Source organism: Erpetoichthys calabaricus, chromosome 1, assembly GCF_900747795.2.
Source record: "Erpetoichthys calabaricus chromosome 1, fErpCal1.3, whole genome shotgun sequence".
Lineage (NCBI taxonomy): Eukaryota > Metazoa > Chordata > Cladistia > Polypteriformes > Polypteridae > Erpetoichthys > Erpetoichthys calabaricus.
In genome coordinates this window covers 95422989-95436244 of record NC_041394.2, presented here as the reverse complement: position 1 = coordinate 95436244, position 13256 = coordinate 95422989, and the positions used below count along the sequence as shown (strand labels likewise).

The 13256-nt window shown below is 40.4% G+C and overlaps 1 protein-coding gene across 1 annotated transcript in view; it reads right to left on the bottom strand.

Moving 5' to 3' along the window:
• unc5db (unc-5 netrin receptor Db) overlaps positions 1 to 13256 on the bottom strand; it is a 759038-nt gene that overhangs the window by 146118 nt on the left and 599664 nt on the right. The gene's annotated exons all lie outside the window — the stretch shown is intronic.

The window sequence follows — 13256 nt, the reverse complement described above, 5'->3', positions numbered from 1 at the left end:
CTGTTAGATTAGCCCTTGCAATGACAATTAATAAGGCTCAGGGCCAAACTTTCAAAAAGATATGCCTCTATCTGCCGCGTCAACCCTCACAAACTGTTTTACACGCTGCATACAGCGATTCCCATCCACAACAAACATGCTTCTTCTTAGATGGTCCTGCAGGAACAGGGAAAACCTTTGTCTACAAAAACCTCATTCATACCATACTAAGAGCATAGTGTTTTTGTTGGCTTGCCCGCCTGCCCGCCTGACTGTTACCAGCATTCACCGCAATGTACTGGAGTGTAAAACTATCGCAGCTCTTACCTCACAAACTGTCCTTATTCCCCAGATATCCCTGACCCCATCAGATTCAAATTTGCCTTTTACTTTTACACGCAGACAATTTCCTGTTAGATTGGCCTTTGCAATGACAATAAATAAGGCACAGGGACAAACTTTCAAAAACGATATGCCTGTATCTGCCAAAGCCAGTTTTCAGTCACGGACAATTGTATGTTGCTCTCTCCAGAGTTCCATCTTTTCATTCACTCACAGTCGTATCCTCAAACCCACCCCATTTGGACAACTGTGTCTTTCAGGAAGTGTTCACCCATCAATAAATAATTATGCGGCGTATGCTACGCTGCAAGTTAGCTAGTTAATAATATTATTGTATTAAGACAAAAAAGAGTCCCCTCTCAAGTATACATCAGAATGACTAAAATGAAAGCAAACTAAAATGGAATAAAAATAAAAACTTCTGATTTGGCAGTTACAGTCACAGTGAGGCATTATACATACAGTATATATGGGAGCAGTAGAGTGTGTACACTTGATGAGCCCAAATGAGGGCGAAACACCTGTCGCGTACTCTTTGCATTATTTGACAATAAACTATGCAACATTCCATGATCTGCTTCTCGCAACTGAAAGAGGGCACCGTGGTGGATGTTTGCTGAATGGCAGACCAACCACAAGCGTTACCTGGTAGGTAACCACCCACACAATTCAGGTCATCGAGACTCAGTCTACGAATGCAATGAACGTAATTACTCCGGACTTACAGGCTGTGAAATAAACGAACCACATGCTTCGTCTCTGATGCTGACGTCCGAGGTTCGAGTCCCCGAGCGGGGAGCAGTAGAGTGTGTACGCCTGATGAGCCCAAATGAGGGCGAAACACGTGTTGCATACTCCTTGCATTATCTGACAGTAAACTATGCAACATATACATATTGTGGTACCCGGATGGGGGTGGTACCCAGCCAGGACGCCCGAGAATTCCGGAGGAGGGGCAACCGCCCTGGGGGCCATGGGTACAGAGCTGGGCAGCTCGACCCTGTAGGGGCCCAAGGTCACCGCCAGGGGTACCCCAATACCTGGAGGACCCTGGACCTCAGCACTTCCACCACACCAGGAAGTGCTCGGGGGAAGAGGAACAGGGACACCCAGAGTGCTTCCGGGGATACAGCCGGCACTTCCGCCACACAGGGGCGTGTCGGTGGGAGATTGCCGGGGACGCACCTGGAGCACATCTGGGTGCTTATTTAAAGGGGCCGCCTCCCTTCGCATGAGGACTTGAGTCGGGTGGAAGAGTGGACAAGGTCTCAGGAGGAGGAAGAAGGAGGAGGACTGAAAAGAGATAAAGGCATTGTGTTGGCCAAGGACTGTGGGGTATTGGGGTTGGTGAGTGATTTTTGTACAATGGAGACCCAAAATAAACGTGTGTGGGGTAATTTAAACGTGTCTGCCTGTCTGTGTCCGGGTCATATTCCACAATAAATATACATATTTTATATATTCATCACAATCTGATTGTATGGGTGGTTACCTACCAGGTAACGCTTGTGTTTGGTCTGCAAGTCGGCAAACATCCGCCACGGTGCCCTCTTCAGTTGCAAGAAGCAGATCATAGAATGTTACATTGTTTACTGTCAAATAATATATATATATATATATATATATATATATATATATATATATATATATATATATATATATATATATATATATATACACACACTGTGTATATATAATATACTATATATTATATGCTGTATAAACAGTAGTACATACATACCGTATATACTCACGTATAAGTCAGGTCTTGAAACCCAAAAAATCGATCATAAAATCAAACCACGACTTATACACCCGTTCAAAAATACAACACTTAATTTTCTTTTTTTCACATCTTCTTGCCTCCTCCAATCTCGTATCAGTTTCTCAGATGCATTGAATTTTGTTGCAGCAGCGCAGTTACCAATTTCTTTCCTTACTTCAATGACATTTAATTTAAAACCAGCTTCATATTTTCTTCAGATCGAACGCTTCATCATAGATAAGGGATGCTCTTACAATAAAGGTGTATGAGGGTGTGAGATACAAAAAACATAAATCAGTGCAAATGTTGCTTCAGAATAGTTCTGGTATTACCGTGTGGTCACATAAGCACAATAGAGAGAGAAAGAGAGGTTAGGAGCACACGCTGATACAGCGTATTGCCGCACCCACATAGAAAAAAAAAGGCAGTGTGCTCCATGGTTACTCTCTCAGGTGGGCGTTAGCATTTCATAATCTCTTGCACCAGTAAGTTTTTGGCATTCGATTTATATGACCAACATTATAAAATACCAGAAATGATATGATAAAATCAAGTCCTGACTTATCCGCGAGTATATATGGTAGTAGTAGGTGGCATTACTTGACACACTTCAGCTGAATAATTCATTGGCTGTGTGTCAAAGAGTGGGTATACAGCATTGTTCATGATGGCACTCTGTTTTGTCTTCATTCTCCCTGTTGGTACTACCTCCAGGAGGTCCAGAATGTATGCCGAAAGTGAACTTGCCCTTTTAATAAGCCTGTTAAATTCATTGGGCCTCTCTTGAAGTGATGTTACCAGCCCAGCACACCACAGTGTTGTAAATTGCACTGACCATCACAGAGATGTACAATATGTCATTACCCATATTAAAGGAACGCAGTTTCATCAGAAAATTGTTTGCTCTGTCCTTCCTTATAGAGCTCCTCTGTGTTACTAAACTAGTCCAGCTGTCATTGATGTAGACCCTCAAGTACTTGTAGCAATGCACCACCTTTACATCCACTACTTGAACAGTGATTGGGTCTCGAGGCCTTCTGGACCAGAGAAAGTCAGTTACCAAATCTTTTCTTTGACTGATGTTAAGTTGCAGACAATTCTTTCTGCACCACATTCTGCACCTGACTCCTACACTCTGTCTCATCCCTCTTACTAATACACAGTGTAATATAATTCAATTCTTGATAGTGCCTAGTAGAAAGAGAACCTCGTCTGACTGACCAGTGCAAGTTATGCTGTTCTGTATCACTTACTCCAGCATCATTACAGTTCAAACTTTAGCCCCCTCACATGTTTCAAAGTTAATGCAATTCTAAAATTGAAAATTGGAAACACTTTATTATAACTTTAATTACTTTAATTATAAACTTTTACTTATATAACAGATGGAAAGAATCTGTTACATAAGTAAAGCAAAAAGGTGAACAACTAATGAAAAAATATTTTTAAAGATGTAAAAAAATTGACAACAATTTTAACAAGAACAGGCCATTCAGCCTAAAATAATGTGAATTTTTGCATCTTTCACTTTGCCTTCAGAATAAAATTAACTTTTTTTTGAGGATGCTGAATCTAAAATTTCTTAATAAGACAAAAATTTAAGGATGTAAAAATATTTTTACGTCTTCAAGTGATGCTATCTCAGATTTCATCAGGTGCTGCCATTTTGTGAATATCTTTGTTAGCCATTCCTACAGTAATCCTAACGCAGGACGGCCAGAGATGTGTGACACATGACATTACATAATGATGGTATAAAGATCAGTGTAGGGCAAGTTCTGGTTGTCGGAATTTGTGGATACGATCCAAGAAAAGAACAAAAACTGTACTGGGCTTCTATAGCTATTTTGGCTCCTCTACGTTTATTCATTTTGTATAACCAGAGAATTAATTTGGCTGCCAGCTCTTATTTATATTGCTGACCTGGTAATTGGCATAAAGAACAATATAGTGACAAGAACAAGGAATAGAAACACTAGGAATAGAGAGAGAAAGCGAGGGAGAGAGGTTAGGAGCATGCACTGATACAGCATGTTGATGCACCCACTAGGAACAGAATACAATAAAATCTCAAAGAAACACTACATGATGTAAATTTTCACTTACATAGAATGAAAATACCATGACTATTAATTTTAGTATAATATTAAACATTAGAACAATCTAAACGAGAACAGGCCATTCAGGCCAGCAAAGGTCACCAGTCCTATCCATTTAATTCTTCTGAAAAAACATCAAATCAAGTTTTGAAGGCCCCTAAAGTTTTAATGTCTGTGTCACTACTTGGTAAATTATTCCATATGCTTATGGTTCTCTATGTGAAGAAAAACTTCTTAATGTTTGTGTAAACTTTACCCTTAACAAGTTTCCAAGTGGGTCCCTGGGTTCTAGATAAACTCATTTTAAACTGTACTAATCCTCTTTAAAATTTTTAACTTTTCAACCATGTCTGATTTTAATCTTATTTTGCTTAAGCTGAAAAGGCACAACCTTTTTTCATTTTTCTCATAACTCATCCCCTGTAGCCCTGGAATCAGCCTAGTTGCTCCTCTCTGGACTTTTTCTAGTGCTGTTTTTTGTTTGTAGCCTGGAGACCAAAACTGCACACAGTACTCCAAATGAGGTCTAACTAGTGCGTCATAAAGCTTGAGCTTAGCCTCCATGGACTTGAACTCTATACATCGTGATATATAAAAATGCCTGGCAGTTGATAGTGACAAGTTCACTACGACTCCTAAATCTTTTGCATAAGCTGTACTTTCAGTTTTCAGACTTCTCATTGTGTATTCAAGCCTAACTATTTTTACTCCCAACATGTAATACTTTACATTTACTGACATTAAATTTCACCTGCCACAAATCTGCTCAAGTTTGTACGCTGTCCGCGTCCCACTGTAAAGATTTACCAGATTCCTGATTATCTGCTAATCCACCTATCTTAGTATCATCTGCAAACCTAACCAGCCTGTTACTTATATTCATATCTAAATCATCTATCTATTATAAAAAGAAATCCTGTCCTGGAAAGCAAAAAGCAAGTCTACGATACGTGATCTTCTCGTAAGACATTTTAAAGACCCGCGAGACCAAAGACACGTCCTACTTACAATCTATCAAATAGGACAATAGGCAGCAAAACATTCAGTCTTGTGAAGGATTTGAGCACACACAGATCCAGGGCTCTCAGCGCATATAAAGCGTATAAGGACAGTATGTTATAAATTAAATGTCGACATCTAAGTGAAGAAGAAAGCAGCGTGGAGAAAAGAGACTCAAGTGTGTTGGACAGAAAAAAGAGCAAAAAAGAATAATCGAGGTGCAAATTCAGAAAATAAGGAAAGTAATTATCAGTCCGGAACAAGTTGAAATTGAAAAAAAAGTTGAACTCATGAAGTACTGCCCCATCCACAACAAGCTTCATCCCCTGGCAAACTGTAGAGGTTTTAGAGAAAAGACCATAGAGGAGCACAATACATATCTGAAAGAGAATTGTATATGTTTTAGATGCTGCGCTTCATCTTTTCACATAGCAAGAAACTGTAAGTTGGAGCTGAAGTGCAAGGAATGTGAGAGCGACAGACACAGCACAGCCATGCATCCAGGCCCTGCTCCCTGGTCATCAAAATCTGATGCACAGGAGTCCAGACATGAGGCTAATGAAGAAGAAGACCTCAGCAGCTCACCTACAGTTTCTTCTCACTGCACTAAAGTATGTGGCCAGGATCTACAGGCACGCTCATGCTCAAAGATATGCCTTGTTAAAGTGTATCCACAAGGGCAGCCCGAGAAGACAGTTAAAATGTATGCCATTCTGGACAATCAGAGCAACCGCTCGCTAGTGAGATCAGAATTCTTTGATATGTTTGACATTCAAAGCAGCCCATTCACATACTCTTTGAGAACCTGTGCTGGAGTTATGGAGACAATTGGCAGGAAAGCAGTTGGTTTCCAAATAGAGGCTGTGAATGGCGGATTAAGTATAGCCCTGCCTCCACTTATCGAATGCAATGAGATTTTGAACAATCGCTCTGAAATACCAACACCAGAGGCAGCACGTCACCACCCTCACTTACAGTCTGTGGCATGCCACATCCCAGAATTGGATAATAATGCCCATATTCTGCTTCTGCTTGGAAGAGACGTCATCAGAGTACACAAAGTGAGGCAGCAAATGAATGGCCCTCATAATGCACCCTTTGCTCAAAAACTTGATCTAGGTTGGGTTCTTGTTGGCAAAGTTTGCCTGGGAAATGCTCACAAGCTGGCAGTTTGTACATTCAAAACAAGTGTGCTGGAAAATGGACGACCTTCACTTTTCACGCCTTGGTATAACCACCTTTGCTTGAGAGAAAGGGCGACTTACGGCGGGGAACCAACACCATTGGCCCCTTTGATCAAGTTTGCACATAATGATGTGCTGGGCAAGTCAATATTTGAGAGAACTAAAAATGACAACAAATTTGCCCTCTCTATTGAAGATCAAGTCTTTTTAAAAATCATGGAAAAGGAACTTAACAGAGATGAAGTGAATAGCTGGGTTGCACCACTCCCTTTCAAATCTCCCAGACCTCGTCTCCCCAATAATTGTGAACAGGCTCTTTCTCGCCTTGTCTCTCTGCAGCATTCTTTAGACAGAAGACCCAAGATGAAAAAGCAGTTCACCAGCTTTATGGGGAAAATATTCGAGAATGGACATGCAGAACCAGCCCCTCCACTGAAAGAAGGGGAGGAATGCTGGTACCTGCCAATTTTTGGAATATATCATCCACAGAAGCCTGATCAAATAAGGGTAGTTTTTGACTCCAGTGCGCAGTACTGTGGCATGTCACTAAACAGCATTCTACTGAAAGGACCAGACTTAAATAATTCTCTGCTTGGCGTGTTGATCCGTTTCAGAAAGGAACCCGTAGCAGTAACTGCAGACATTGAGCAAATGTTCTATTGTTTCATGGTGAGAAAAGACCACCGGAAATATCTGAGGTTTCTGTGGCATCAGGACAATGACACAACTAAAGACATAACTGAATATCAGATGCGAGTGCATGTTTTTGGAAATAGTCCTTCCCCTGCAGTTGCCATCTATGGGTTGAGACGAGCAGCTGAGGAGTCATCAGCCTTTTTGACCCCCTTGGTCTAGTAGCCCCAGTAACCATACAAGGGAGGGCTTTACTGCGAAAAATCTCCCATGGCCCTGGTGACTGGGATACCCCACTTTCAAAGGATAAATTAGAGGAGTGGAAGATCTGGCAAAACTCTCTACAGGATTTAAAATATCTTCATATCCCACGCACATATGCTCCTCATGGCCTGGCCCAGGCAAAGCATACTGAATTGTGTGTCTTCTCGGATGCATCTAATGTGGCCATTGGTGCAGTAGCATACCTTAAAATTACAACCAAGAATGTACAGTGTCATGTGGGATTTGTTCTGGGAAAAGCCAAATTGACCCCCCAGCCAGAACCAACCATACCGCGCCTTGAACTGTGTGCAGCAGTACTCGCAGTAGAAATGGCAGAACTCATTCTAGATGAGATGGATTTCCAGCCAGACTCAGTCAAGTTCTACTGCGACAGTAAAGTCGTTCTCGGCTACATATTTAATGAGACCAGGCGTTTCTTTGTGTATGTACACAACAGAGTCCAATGCATTCGTCAGACGACAAAGCCAGAGCAGTGGCATTATGTTCCCTAAGATCAGAATCCTGCCGATCTTGCAACAAGATCAGTACCTGCTTCTCAGCTTGCCAACACTTTATGGTTCACCGGACCAGATTTTCTATACAAGCAACAACAAATTTCCCATGAAGCACAAGAAAATTTTGAACTTATCCATCCTGAGCTAGATGCAGAAGTACACCCACAAATAACCAGGTTCATCACTCTGACTAGAGAGAAACCACTCAGTCCTAAGCGCTTCCAACGCTTCTCCACCTGGCATTCTGCCCTAAGAGCTGTTGCACTTCTCATCCATATAGTCCATTCTTTCAAGTCATGCTCTGACTCACACAGAAACTGTAATGGCTGGCATTGGTGTAACAAACCGCGTACCCCAGATGAGCTCACTGCTGCAAGGAATGTTATTCTTAAGTCAGTCCAGAGAGAGGCATACTCAAATGAAATTGATTCACTCACAGCAAAGAGGAACCTCCCCATAAGCAGTTCTCTTCTTAAACTCCACCCTATGCTGAATGATGGCTTTATCAAGGTAGGGGGGCGACTGAAGCATGCAGATATCGACCAAAGCGAAAAGAACCCTATTATACTCCCAAGGAAAAGTCATGTTACAGCTTTGTTAGTGGAGCACTATCACAAAGACGTGCAACACCAGGGCCGTCTATTCACAGAAGGAGCCATTAGAGCATCAGGTCTGTGGGTAGTTGGTGGTAAGAGACTTGTAAGTTCTGTTCTTCATCTTTGCACCACCTGTCGTAAGCTTAGAGGCAAGATGGAAAAACAAATGATGGCAGACATTCCCCAAGAACGCATCAACACATCCCCTCCTTTCACCTATGTAGGATTAGATGTGTTTGACCCATGGTCAGTTACCACACGACGCACAAGAGGAGGTGTGGCTCAAAACAAGCGTTGGACAATACTCTTCACTTGCATGAGCACCCATGGACACTGGTAGTTGTATCAATGCCTTGCGAAGATTTTTTGGAATACGTGGCCCTGCAAAGCAACTCAGGTCTGACTGCGGAACAAACTTTATTGGAGCTAGCAGGGAACTAGGATTTGTAAAAAACTCTGAGAAACATCTGAGCATCCTACGATACTTAAGCTGACAGGGATGCACTTGGGAGTTCAACCCCCCTCACGTGTCACACATGGGAGGTGCTTAGGAGTGTATGATTGGCATGACACGTAGAATACTTAACTCTATGTTTCTACAGAACAGACTGTCTCACCTCACTCATGAAGTCCTTTGTACCTTTCTGACGGAAGTATCTGCAATACTAAATGCCAGACCACTTGTCCCAATTTCCTCTGACCCAGAGATGCCATTTTTATTGAGCCCTGCAATGCTGCTTACCCAGAAAACTGGTGTGTCAGCACCTCCAGGTAATTTCACAAGGAATGACCTTTTTAAAAGCCAGTGGAGACAAGTACAAGCCATGGCAAATGAATTCTGGACACGATGGAGACGTGAATACCTCCCTACTCTGCAAAACAGGCGGAAATGGGCCCACCCATCTAGAAATTTACAAAAAGGAGACATTGTGTTGCTAAAGGAGAGTCAACTATCAAGCAATGAATGGCCTATGGGATTAGTCACTTCGGTATTCCCTAGCAGTGATGGCACTATAAGAAAAATAGAAGTTAAAACTGCCTCTCAAGGCATCTCCAAATACTTTATCAGGTCTATCACAGAAGTCATTCTACTAGTCCCTAAAAAAGACGGATAAGTTCATACAATATTTGCCTCTATGTACTGTTTAGTGATATAATGTTATTATATCAGAAGGGGAGTGTTCTGCCCCACATCTTGTTAGTTAAGACTGTTATTTGTTGAACTGTGCTCCCCCTTCATCTTGTCATTTATTAACACACCAGTCAGTCACGTCCCACACTCTCAGTGGCGCTATAAAAGTCTATGAAACTCACGTAAAGCACACAGGTCCCATAATAAACATTTGAATACAATACACCCCATGTCTCTCATGTAGGCACCCCTTTATCTCTTGTTTTGGTCACGTCCAAAACGTATTCTTAGCGTATATAAACCCCTGGGTCTGGTTAGTTGTGCTACACAGCAATTTGAACCTCTGTCTACGCGCTTCTCTTTGTCTTGATCCAACCGTGGAAACCACTCGCCTTGTAAGTATCTTTTAAAGCTTTACTGTTTAATGTACACTGTCCGCTATGTACTGCATTGCTTTGTAAATCATTCTTTATCGTCTTTGATTGTACACCTGTAAATGACTGTATGTTTCTTTTGTATATATTTCAGTTTACAACGAGGTCCGTTGGGTCAGATTATCTCAGGACACAACGTGAGCTACCACAGCTATGCTGATGACACACAGCTGAATTTATAAATAGCGCCTGATGACCCCGAATCTCTTGATTCACTAACACAATGTCTGACTTGTATTTCAGAATGGATGAATAGTAACTTTCTCAAGTTAAATAAAGAGAAAACTAAAATCTTGGTAATTGGCAATAATGGATACAATGAGGCTATTAGAAATAAACTGGAAGCATTAGGATTAAAAGTCAAAACGGAGGTAAAAAACTTAGGGGTAACTGTTGACTGTAATCTAAATTTTAAATCGCATATTAATCAGATCACTAGGACAGCATTTTTTCACTTAAGAAACATAGCAAAAGTTAGACCTCTTATATCATTGAAAGATGCTGAGAAATTAGTTCATGCGTTTGTTTTCAGTCGACTAGATTACTGTAACGCACTCCTCTCAGGACTACCCAAAAAAGACATAAATTGTTTGCAACTAGTGCAGAATGCAGCTGCTAGAATCCTTACCAGGAAAAGAAAATCCGAGCACATCTCTCCAGTTTTGATGTCACTACACTGGTTACCTGTGTCATTCAGGATTGACTTTAAAATTTTGCTTATGGTTTATAAAGCCTTAAATAATCTCGCCTCATCCTATATATCGGAATGTCTGACATCTTATATTCCAAATTGCAACCTCAGATCCTCAACTGAGTGTCTCCTTAGAATTCCAAGAGCAAAACTTAAAAGAAGTGGTGAGGCGGCTTTCTGCTGTTATGCACCTAAAATCTGGAATAGCCTGCCAATAGGAATCCGCCAGGCTAATACAGTGGAGCACTTTAAAAAACTGCTGAAAACACATTACTTTAACATGGCCTTCTCATAACTTCACTGTAATTTAATCCTGATACTCTGTATATCCAATTCATTATAATAACCATTCATGGTGGCTCTAAAATCTGTACTAACCCCTACTCTCTCTTCTGTTTCTTTTTCTGGTGTCCTTTTGGTGGTGGCGCATCTACTCTAAGTACCATGATGTTCCAAAAATGATGGATGGATTAAAAGCCAGAAGTCTGTATGACCATCAGCATCAAGTGACCCCGTGAGAACCCTAACTACAAAGAGGACTATTTCATTTATGTTAGGTAGAATGCCCAGAGGGGACTGGGCGGTCTCGTGGCCTGGAACCCCTACAGATTTTATTTTTTTCTTCAGCTTTCTGGAGTTTTTTTTTGTTTTTTCTGTCTACCCTGGCCATCGGACCTTACTCCTTTTCTATGTTAACTAATGTTGCCTTATTTTAATTTCTTATTTTGTCTTTTATTTTTCTTTTCTTCATTATGTAAAGCACTTTGAGCTACTTTTTGTATGAAAATGTGCTATATAAATAAATGTTGTTGTTGTTGTTGTTGGAAAAAAAGCACGTCCAATCCGGCTCAGAATTAAAAGACAACGAATAAAAGAAAGTAGAACTTCATAAAGACGTTTACAAACGTTGGCGCTAAATACATGCAGAGCAGGTTAAAGACTATGAAACCAGGGAAATTAGAAAGGCTCAAAAAAAAAAAAAAGGTGCTATACACATGTGGAGAAAGTTAAAGGATATGAAAGTAGGAGAATTAGAAAATATAAAAAAAGAAAGTAAAGATCGCATTAGCACAAACAAACAAATTGCCTCATTTAACTATGTACCAGTCTAACTTTGGTTTTGCACAATAATTACTACACTATTGCACCTTAACACTTAATTCTACTTTATTCACTTAATTGTACTTATTTATTATGTTCTACTATACTGTTACCTTTCAATCTAGGACTTTTTGTTAATCTAACTGATATTCTTTGCACAGTTTTTGATAAGCGGATCAGGATGCATTTCACTGCGTGTTGTCCTATATAACTATGCATGTGACAAATAAAGAATTTTGAGAATTTCAAAAACGGAGTTTACCGCACATGCATTTATTGGTTACTTTGTTCATGTATACATATTTATCTGTCTGCTTATTTAAAAACATTTACACATTTACCCGAGGAGTCAAAAACGTTCTGTCTAGCCCTTGTACAAAAACCTAGACAAAAGCTGGGGTATCACCTTGGTAACCCCATGTACTTTTGGAACTGTGAGAGGAAAATAGCACAACTTTACAGACAGGAGTCCAATGCAGAACTCTACTTACTTTTTTACTTTGTAAAAATAAATTATTAACTGCTGATGATGTAGATCGTTTTGTCTATGCTGAAATTCCAAACAGAGAAACCTATCCTGACCTCATTAAAAAGATTCAGCATATTGGGACTCGCAAGATTACAAATGTTGTTTTTACAGAAGTTCTGAAATAAAAGTGAAACTAATGAAATAGCAACAATTCAAAGAAAAAAAAATCTTAAAAGTGTCTATCCGGAAAACCAAACACGGGGTTTGGTGAGCGAAGCGAGCAGGGGGCGAAGCCCCCTAGTTTATATATATTAAAAACAGCAGCAGCCCTAGCACTGACCCCTGTGGGACACCACTCTTCTCACCCAATTCTAATGAGGTTTTTTGCACCATCACCCTCTACTTTCTGTGTCTGAGTCAATTTTGCATCCATTCTTATACTGCACCCTGAACTCCCACCTCTTTTAGTCTGATGCCCAACCTATTATGTGACACCTAAGCAAATGATTTCTGAAAGTCCAGATAAATAATATCATAAGCTCCACTTTGATATTTGATCATATATTTGTGTTGCTTCCTCATAGAATTCAAGCATCTTAGTAAAACACAACCCCCTCGTCTGAACCCATGCTGACTGTTCAGTAAAACTCCTGTGCTTGCTATGAGTTTCTCAATCTTTTCCTTGATAATTTCTTTCATTAATTTACCTGCGACATATGTTAAGCTTACTGGCCTATTGTTACTTTGATCTGCCTGAACACCCTTTCTATATAACAGGATAATATTTGCCATTTTCCAGTCTATCCAAATTTCCCCAGTGTGCACTGACTTCCTAAAAATAGGCGTCAAGGGATTAAATATGTACTCACTAACCTCCTTAAGAGCTCAAGAAGAAATATCATCTGGTCCTGATGATTGTTTCAAGAAACTTTACATATTTTGCTAATTATTTTCAGCCAAAACTTTAAAAAATGCAAAACACTGAAAAGTATGTGGGTGTAGATTATCAATGAGTTGTAGTGAAATAGGGCCCTACACTACTCCTAATTAAAC